Below are 7,630 nucleotides of genomic sequence, written 5' to 3' on the forward strand. Positions count from 1 at the left end.
ACCTATGTAAAAATGTTCACTTCTGTTGCTATTAAAAGCTGAAATGTAGGTTAATAGAACCTGTTTATTGACAATATTTCTATGGTTGTTTAGCTCAAGTGTGTTTATATAAGCTTTTAATAGTGTAATAATACAGTCACTATGTCTTCAGGTTGATCAAATAGATCTGTACTATGTGTTGCTTAAAATTCAATGTAATTATAATAAACATTTATAGACTATTAGTTGTATTACTGATTATTGATATATCTCTAAATAAACATTTGCTATTGATTTAGAAAGGTACAGAGCTATTTGATAATAGGACATTTTAATTTACTGCTTTTTAAAATGTACTACTGTTAAAACTTCACCTTTATCCCACATTGCTCTTTTGAACTTGAGTTTAGTCAGCAAAAATCAAGACACATAACTATTGTATGATTGCCATTTGCAAACCAAGCATGTTTTATAATTATTCAGTGTTCCTTAAAGAGGATCGTACGGGCTCTTACAGGAAAAAAAGTGAGTAATAAAATCCACTACATGTTTATATGAATGCTTTTAAATTTCTGATGAAATTTCTAACAATGAAAAACTAACATTGCTTTTAACAATGAAAAACTAACCAATTGTATAAGCATTTGGTGAATATATATATATATATATATATTATCACAAAAGACAATTTGAATAAGAAAACACATCCACTATTAAAGCAACCTTGAAATAAGTCACTAGTAAATGGTAATAGATTAAAAGCGAGGTATAATTTTAAATTAAGAAAACTATACGAGTAGAAAAGATTATTCATACAGAAAAAATGTGTCTGTATATTAAAATGCACTTTAACAGTAGTGCTCATTACAAAAAAACTAACAAAAATTTCTTTATGGATAACAAAATATATTAAATAATATGTCAGGGCCAAAAACCTTCTTAAATTACAGAAAAATTTATATATTGCACATTTTATTACATACAATACTGTTTACTCATCTAAATTACTCTAAATATCACTTCATTGAAACACTTTTAAGAAATATAAAAACTGTTTATCACTTTTTAGGTTGTATTAATGGTTTGCTTAACTGATTGTAACCAAACCCTAAGTAGGTCAATGCCTTTTTGCAGGCCCATTCCAGTATCACCATGGAAACGTCACCCCTTCCGAACAATAATGAGTTGAAAATGAATACAGGAGCTGAGTAGTGAACCTAAGGTACACATAGAAAGATGCTTCCATGAGGTAGGTTCAGATTTGCGTGTGTGTGTGTGTGTGTGTGTGTGTGTGTGTGTGTGTGTGTGTATTCATGTGCAGTGGCAGAATCAATTATGCAACATTCTAATACTGTGATATTATGTTTGATTTTGCTGATTTTGCTACTAATTTATAGTGTTTTAATTGAAAATACAAATAAGACAGAATAAATTGGATTTTCATTTCACTTTTGTACTTTTTTCTTGAACTTTCAGATTTTAGTATACAAATAAACCAATCATATTGCATGATGCACCATGACTTACAGATCCCAAGTCAAATATGTTTTTAACTGAAGAATGTAATCCTTTAAATGGATAAATTTTAAACAGGAAAACAAGTTCATAAGATCAATAGCATTCTACCATAACTGCTTAATGTGTGTCAGAGAGGTATTATGATTACAGTAACATAATATTCACATGAATTTAGCTAAAACCCAAAAGACTACATTAACTAGTTTGTGTAAAATAGATGAGGAAGACATGGGAACTGTTTTGTTTCAGACGCTAGTACATATTATCCTGCGCTGTCTTTCCCTTTTTCTCTCTTTGACATCCGTCACTGCATCTGAAGACCGACTTTCTACATTATTATGAGATACGTCCTAAGTTCCCAGCACTCCATTAATTTGTCACTGGTTGAAAGTTAAGATGGCCATATGAAACATAAGAAATTCCATTATATTTGAAGTTATGATGAATAGCAGATTACAGTATCATGTAAGTATGCTGTATGTAAAATTATGTAATGTCGATCTGTAATTAAAATTTAACTGGTCATTCATGTTCAAACTGCCGAATCTGGAGAAATATTATATGTGAAAACTGTTTTAAAAATGAAAACCTTTCCCTTATAGGTGCTTACTCAAAATAACTTCTTCTGCTTAATTTTTCAATTTGGTTACTATTTCTATACATATGCTTTTTAGCAGGTAAGAATTTGCAGATTCTGTTAATCCTGAAATACTTGTCACACTAAATTAAATTTGACTGAATTTCTGGAGAACAATCAAAATAAACTTAACATTTATGTGATTAAATAGACATGAACTGAATATTTAGGAGACAATAACAAAAATTTTATTTCAAAATATGAAGTTAGAGTCAGTGTATTATATTTTTAAGTAGTATTGTTTCAAGCTGAACTGTGTGACCTTCTAAGTATTTGTTTTGTGAACCTAGAAACAACTTTATTTTTTGTTACATTATGTATAACATTGGCATACTTTATCCATTTTGGTATATATGCATATATGTAGGAATATATATATATATATATATATATATATATATATAGCAATTAAGTAACAGTACGAATGTAGAAAATATTTATAAGTAAAATGTCTGAAAACAGGACACATTGGAAGATGCACAAATGAATTATCACTAATTTTTAAATATGAGTTTAGAACTTGTTTAAAATATCTTCAAATCATTTTATAAGGCAATTTATTGTATGTTCTATTGAAAGAGAGATTATTGGCTATATGTAAATTAGTTAATTTATGTACTTCTATTAATTTATCTAGTACTTCATCGTGTAATTTGTTTTATAACAAGTTCTGTAAAAAGCAAGATTAAATCATTTTCAACTATGTGTCTAATTTTTGTTATAAAAATGAATATTTCCTTATAATAATTGTCCATAGCAAAATTATCTGTTTAATTTCCCAAAGAGTTATCTGAAAATCAAGAAAATTCAGATAAATTGGATGGGAATGTAGTAATCTAATCTGGACAAGAATTACATTTCTAGTAGTCCATCACAATATATTGATAGTAGACACAGCTCTATCTATATTCTTGCATAAATTATTTTATTTTATTTGTACATATCTATGGTTCATAAAGTTTGCAATCATCCTGGGGAGTAGCTAAACCTTCAAAACACAGTTTGTTTCTTTAATTTTTAATCTCCTTGCCCTTCCCTCCCTCCTCCTCCAATTCCCTGTTCTTTTTTTCATGATTATTTATCTCAGCTCATTTTATTTCATATAATGCTTATATCAATTGATGTCATTAGATTCATGCACATACCATGTCTGTAATTATTTCCCCTTTCCCTCTTGCTCACACCGTGCTTTTTCCCCTGGATCAATTCACTATGGACAGAAATTCATTTCCTTATTCCCATCTGTCCATCCTTATTGTTCTCTTTGTGCTTTGCCTCAGTCAAATGAGAGGTAATTATATGGTCTTTAAACTTGTGCGTCTGGTTTGTTTCATTCAAATTTACCTTTTCCAGGTATATTCACTTTTTTACAAATGTCCAGAATATGTCATTTTTATAGCACAGTTGTATTCCATTATACATAAATAGCACATTTTTTAATCAATCATCTGTCGATGAGTATACAGGCTGCTTCCAGGATTTGTCTATTAAGAATTGTGTTGTCTTAAATACTGGATGCAAGTATCACTGTAGCATGATGTCTGAGCCCTTTGGAGAAGATATCTAGCAGAAGAGTAGTTGGGACATATGGGATTTATAATTTCAAATCTTTGGGAAAGCTCCATAATGATTTTCATAATCACTGTACTTGTTTATGTTACCACCTGCATTGAAAGAGGGTTCCCTTTCTCCACAGCCTCACCAGCATTTGTGACTGTTTGGTTTCTTAATAGTTGTCATTCATTCCAGGGTAAGAGGCGGTAATCTTATCATTGCTTTCTGTTGTTGTTGTTTGTTTGATTTGGTACCAGGGATCTAACTCAAGACACACCTCAGAAGCTTATGCCACTGAGCTAAACCCTGGACCCTTATCATTGTATTAATTTGTACTTATCTAATGACCCCAGTTGCTAAGAAGTTTTCATATATTTGTTGACATTTGTATTTCTTCCTCTGTATCTTTTATTTCTCTCACCTTTTTCTTGACTAGACTTTTAAATGTAGTTGATATAGTTTTTGTTTGTTTGTTTGTTTGTTTTAGTTCATTGTGCGTTCTACATACTACAGCTGTGCCTGGAAGTCACTAGCAAAATTTTTTTCCCCTTTCTATATATTTTCCACTCTACTGAGTGAGTCTTTTGCTGTACAATAGTTTTTGGTCTGATATGATCCTAGTTCTTGATTCTTTGAATCCACCAGAGTCTTGGCTTCTTTTAGTCAATTGATCTTTTATTCACTGTGCCAATTTCATTAGTAATTATATAAGTGAAAAAAATGAAATCACAACAGTTACTGTGGAAATCCAGAAGATAATAACTGCTTTGAAAAATAATATTTCAATAAATTAACAAATACTGAACAAATGACATCTCTAGACAATACAAACTACAGAAAACCTAACACAAGATAACCTAAGTATGGTTAACAAACCCATAACAAGTAATCAAATTGGCACAGTAATAAAGGACACCATTGGAGGGAAGGGGTAGGCTGGACATACAAAGCTGAAAAGTATTCATGGGAAGACAACAATCTGTTAAACATCTCTATAGAGGCCACAAATTCTCCTTGCATCTCTACTCCAAAATCTTCAGTAAACCTGCAAAAAACTAGCAGAAAAAGAGAGGGCCTTATGTAATTTTATAGCCACAGGAGCCACATCTCTTCAGAGCCCCTGCCTTTCAGCTTGACTGCCAAACATGCCCAATCTGCTCTTCAACTGCTGTCAGTCTCCTGTGTGCTCTTCTCCTCATCCTCTCTCGGAACTTGCCAGTGTGAGGCGGAGGAGTGGCTGCTCGGGTCCAGATTCCAACACCCAGCCCTACCCCCAAGGGGCATCTATCCCCTCTGTGGTGTGATAGATTTCTTCTGTGTCACATAATTCTGTTTTGTTCTCCTCTATCAGTTTCCTCATAGTTCCCACGTGACCTCTACTAGCTTCAATTCCTCTCTAAACTTTGTTTTCAAGACTAAACGCTTGTCCTGGAAAAGCTGACTTATTAACACTCACTACTCTACCTTCTTGGTACTCTTCTGCATATTATAGGCTTTCCTTTGAATTAAGTAGCACAGATTTAGATATTCAATGGACTCAAAAACTTATTCTGCACTAAAATATTAATTTCTATGTTTTATACACAACTTCTGGTTAATTAGTATAAATAAAGGTTCATATTCTGATGTCTTATATTCTTTTCAAGATGTCTTTTATCTTCTCTAGCTGCTTTGCTTACGCTAGGTGGGGTTGAATTCCATTCATGTTTATTGAGCTAGTCAATTCTTCTTGTAGTCCTTGCTTAATTATTTTGAGTCTCATTCCCCTTCTGTGCGGATAATGGCAGGCAGTTAATCCACTGTGCTGTTATAGTGTCTTTTGGTCCTTCTCTGAATATCTTTCATATTTCATATTTGGATTCTTGTATGGAAAATCTTCAGTTGCTAGCCATTTCAGGGTGGTCTTATTACTTTTTCTGCTACAGCCAATTCACAGTGATAACTATGGCTTTCAATTTGATTAATTTGGTGACACTAAAAGATTTATGGAGATTTCTGATTCTTATTATGCTTAACAAAATCAGAAGTGTATTCAAAAGTACCAACTAATCTGTCTTGAAGAATAAGAAAGCTAATATCCCCTGTCTTCCCTCATGGAGCTCAGTGATGTTCCAGAAGAACACTGTGTAGTGTATGTCCTTTAAAAATACAAGACATAAAGTCTAAAGATGTGTTAAGCAAATTTACTCTTTCTTTTGAAATCAGTGAGTTAGATTAAAACAGCTACTTCACTGACTTTTCTTTTGTATCTGTAACTTTCTGTCATATATGTACATGGGCACAAAATAGACTTGTGTCTCTTTTCCTATAATTAGTTAAGAATTTCCTTATTTTAAACCCTGCGATTGTTTAGACCAGGGCTTCACATATGACAAATGTAAAGAACAATGAGTCACTTTCCATAAGATATTCTCTACAAAATTTTTATTTATTAACTTTATATTAAAAATCCAAGTAATTATAGTATATAATTTGCTATTTTCAAAAAAATTATCAGATCACAGTTAACTTTGAGAATAAGAAGAAAATTATAACTTTAATATTAAGCTGTATAAGAATTATATGTGCATATTCAAGACCTTTTCCCTTATACAAATATACGGTGAGAGCAGAATTCTCATATAGTATACAAATTTTAAGGAAAGTATTATATTTTAAGAAAAATCTATCAAGAATGCTTAAAAAGGGGTAAAGACAGGCTACAGTATCAAAGGAGTCCAGCTAGTGGCAGAGAAGATACATAGTAATTAGAGTCAGATTTCCTTAACATTATGTTTCTAATGTGTCTTTGATAGTTTTAAAGAAATGATTGTTTTAGGGAAAGATTCCAAGAAGTTTGCTAGATCTTGACAGCAAAAGCTATTAGAAATCATTTGATAAGTTGCCTACTTTTATAAATTGTTTGCCAAGAAGTAAGTCAGGGGAAACACATATGGAATAACATTTTATATATTGTATTTGAAAGATGGTCACATATTTGCTTATAAAAGTTTATGTGACAATTCACATGACAAAAAATAATTTAGCTGCTTATTGCCAAATATGATGCTATATTTTATAGTTGATATGTTCTGAGCATGCTAGTTTCAATTTTAGAATTTCAAGTACTATTTCTGCTACATGTCATCAGTGACCAAACATAATTTTTTGTCTTAGTACAGACCTATAGAATGGCCAAGAATGTCAGTAAATTAGATGTATACAGATAATGTTTTGATACCTGAAATTCTTTATGAATTAAGAATTTTTAGGGGAATTAATCTACTATTCTAGAAATAACAAGTGTTAGATGTTTTTGTTAACTGCTGAATAAGATAATATGCTCTATTTTATTTTTTAAAGTAGAACATCAAACATAAGTGAAAAGTGACTTAACTTTGACTATAAAGTATATTTATTTGACAGGAAATATATATAAAGTTATTCTATTTATAGTGGATTTGATTTTTTTTTTTTGTCTTTTTCATTTTTATCGGTTCCCGGGTGGATTTGAATTTTAAGAGATGGGGTATATTGAGTGTAAGTCTTAGAATGGCTTGAATAGGATGACATTTGAAGTGACTTTCCACTGAAAATAATTCTAAGAAGCAATGAGTATATAAATATATTGTTTCCTATACTAGACCAATAAGTGCACATCATCTATATTTTTTTCAAGATGATTTGAGTGTATTTACTATTATATTCACATTTTGTCACTAGATGGCATGCTCTATGTAAAAATAAACTGATTATAGTAATTAATGTAACAAAAACAAAAGTGTGCATATTATCAGATAAAGCCATCAATTTCAAGGAACCATATTTGTGAGAGAGTGAAAAAGCTTATTTCATGGTTATTTTTGTCACCACATTTTAATTACAACAAAATGAGAAGAGTTGACAATTTCTATTTTTAATATTGATATCATTTAGAGATACACTAAAATATAATTATTTTAT

At 30.9% G+C, this 7,630-nt stretch overlaps 1 long non-coding RNA gene across 1 annotated transcript; it reads left to right on the forward strand.

Annotated features, from left to right (window-relative positions):
* The first annotated feature begins 1,113 nt into the window (after window positions 1-1,113).
* Window positions 1,114-1,962, forward strand: LOC111753451 (uncharacterized). The gene is made up of 2 exons (XR_002788242.2): window positions 1,114-1,228; window positions 1,817-1,962. It is a non-coding gene; the product is annotated as an uncharacterized LOC111753451 (long non-coding RNA).
* The last annotated feature ends 5,668 nt before the right edge of the window (window positions 1,963-7,630 follow it).

This window comes from Cavia porcellus, unplaced genomic scaffold (assembly GCF_034190915.1).
Source record: "Cavia porcellus strain 051 isolate PalLab524CR breed Dunkin Hartley unplaced genomic scaffold, mCavPor4.1 scaffold_5, whole genome shotgun sequence".
Classification (NCBI taxonomy): domain Eukaryota; kingdom Metazoa; phylum Chordata; class Mammalia; order Rodentia; family Caviidae; genus Cavia; species Cavia porcellus.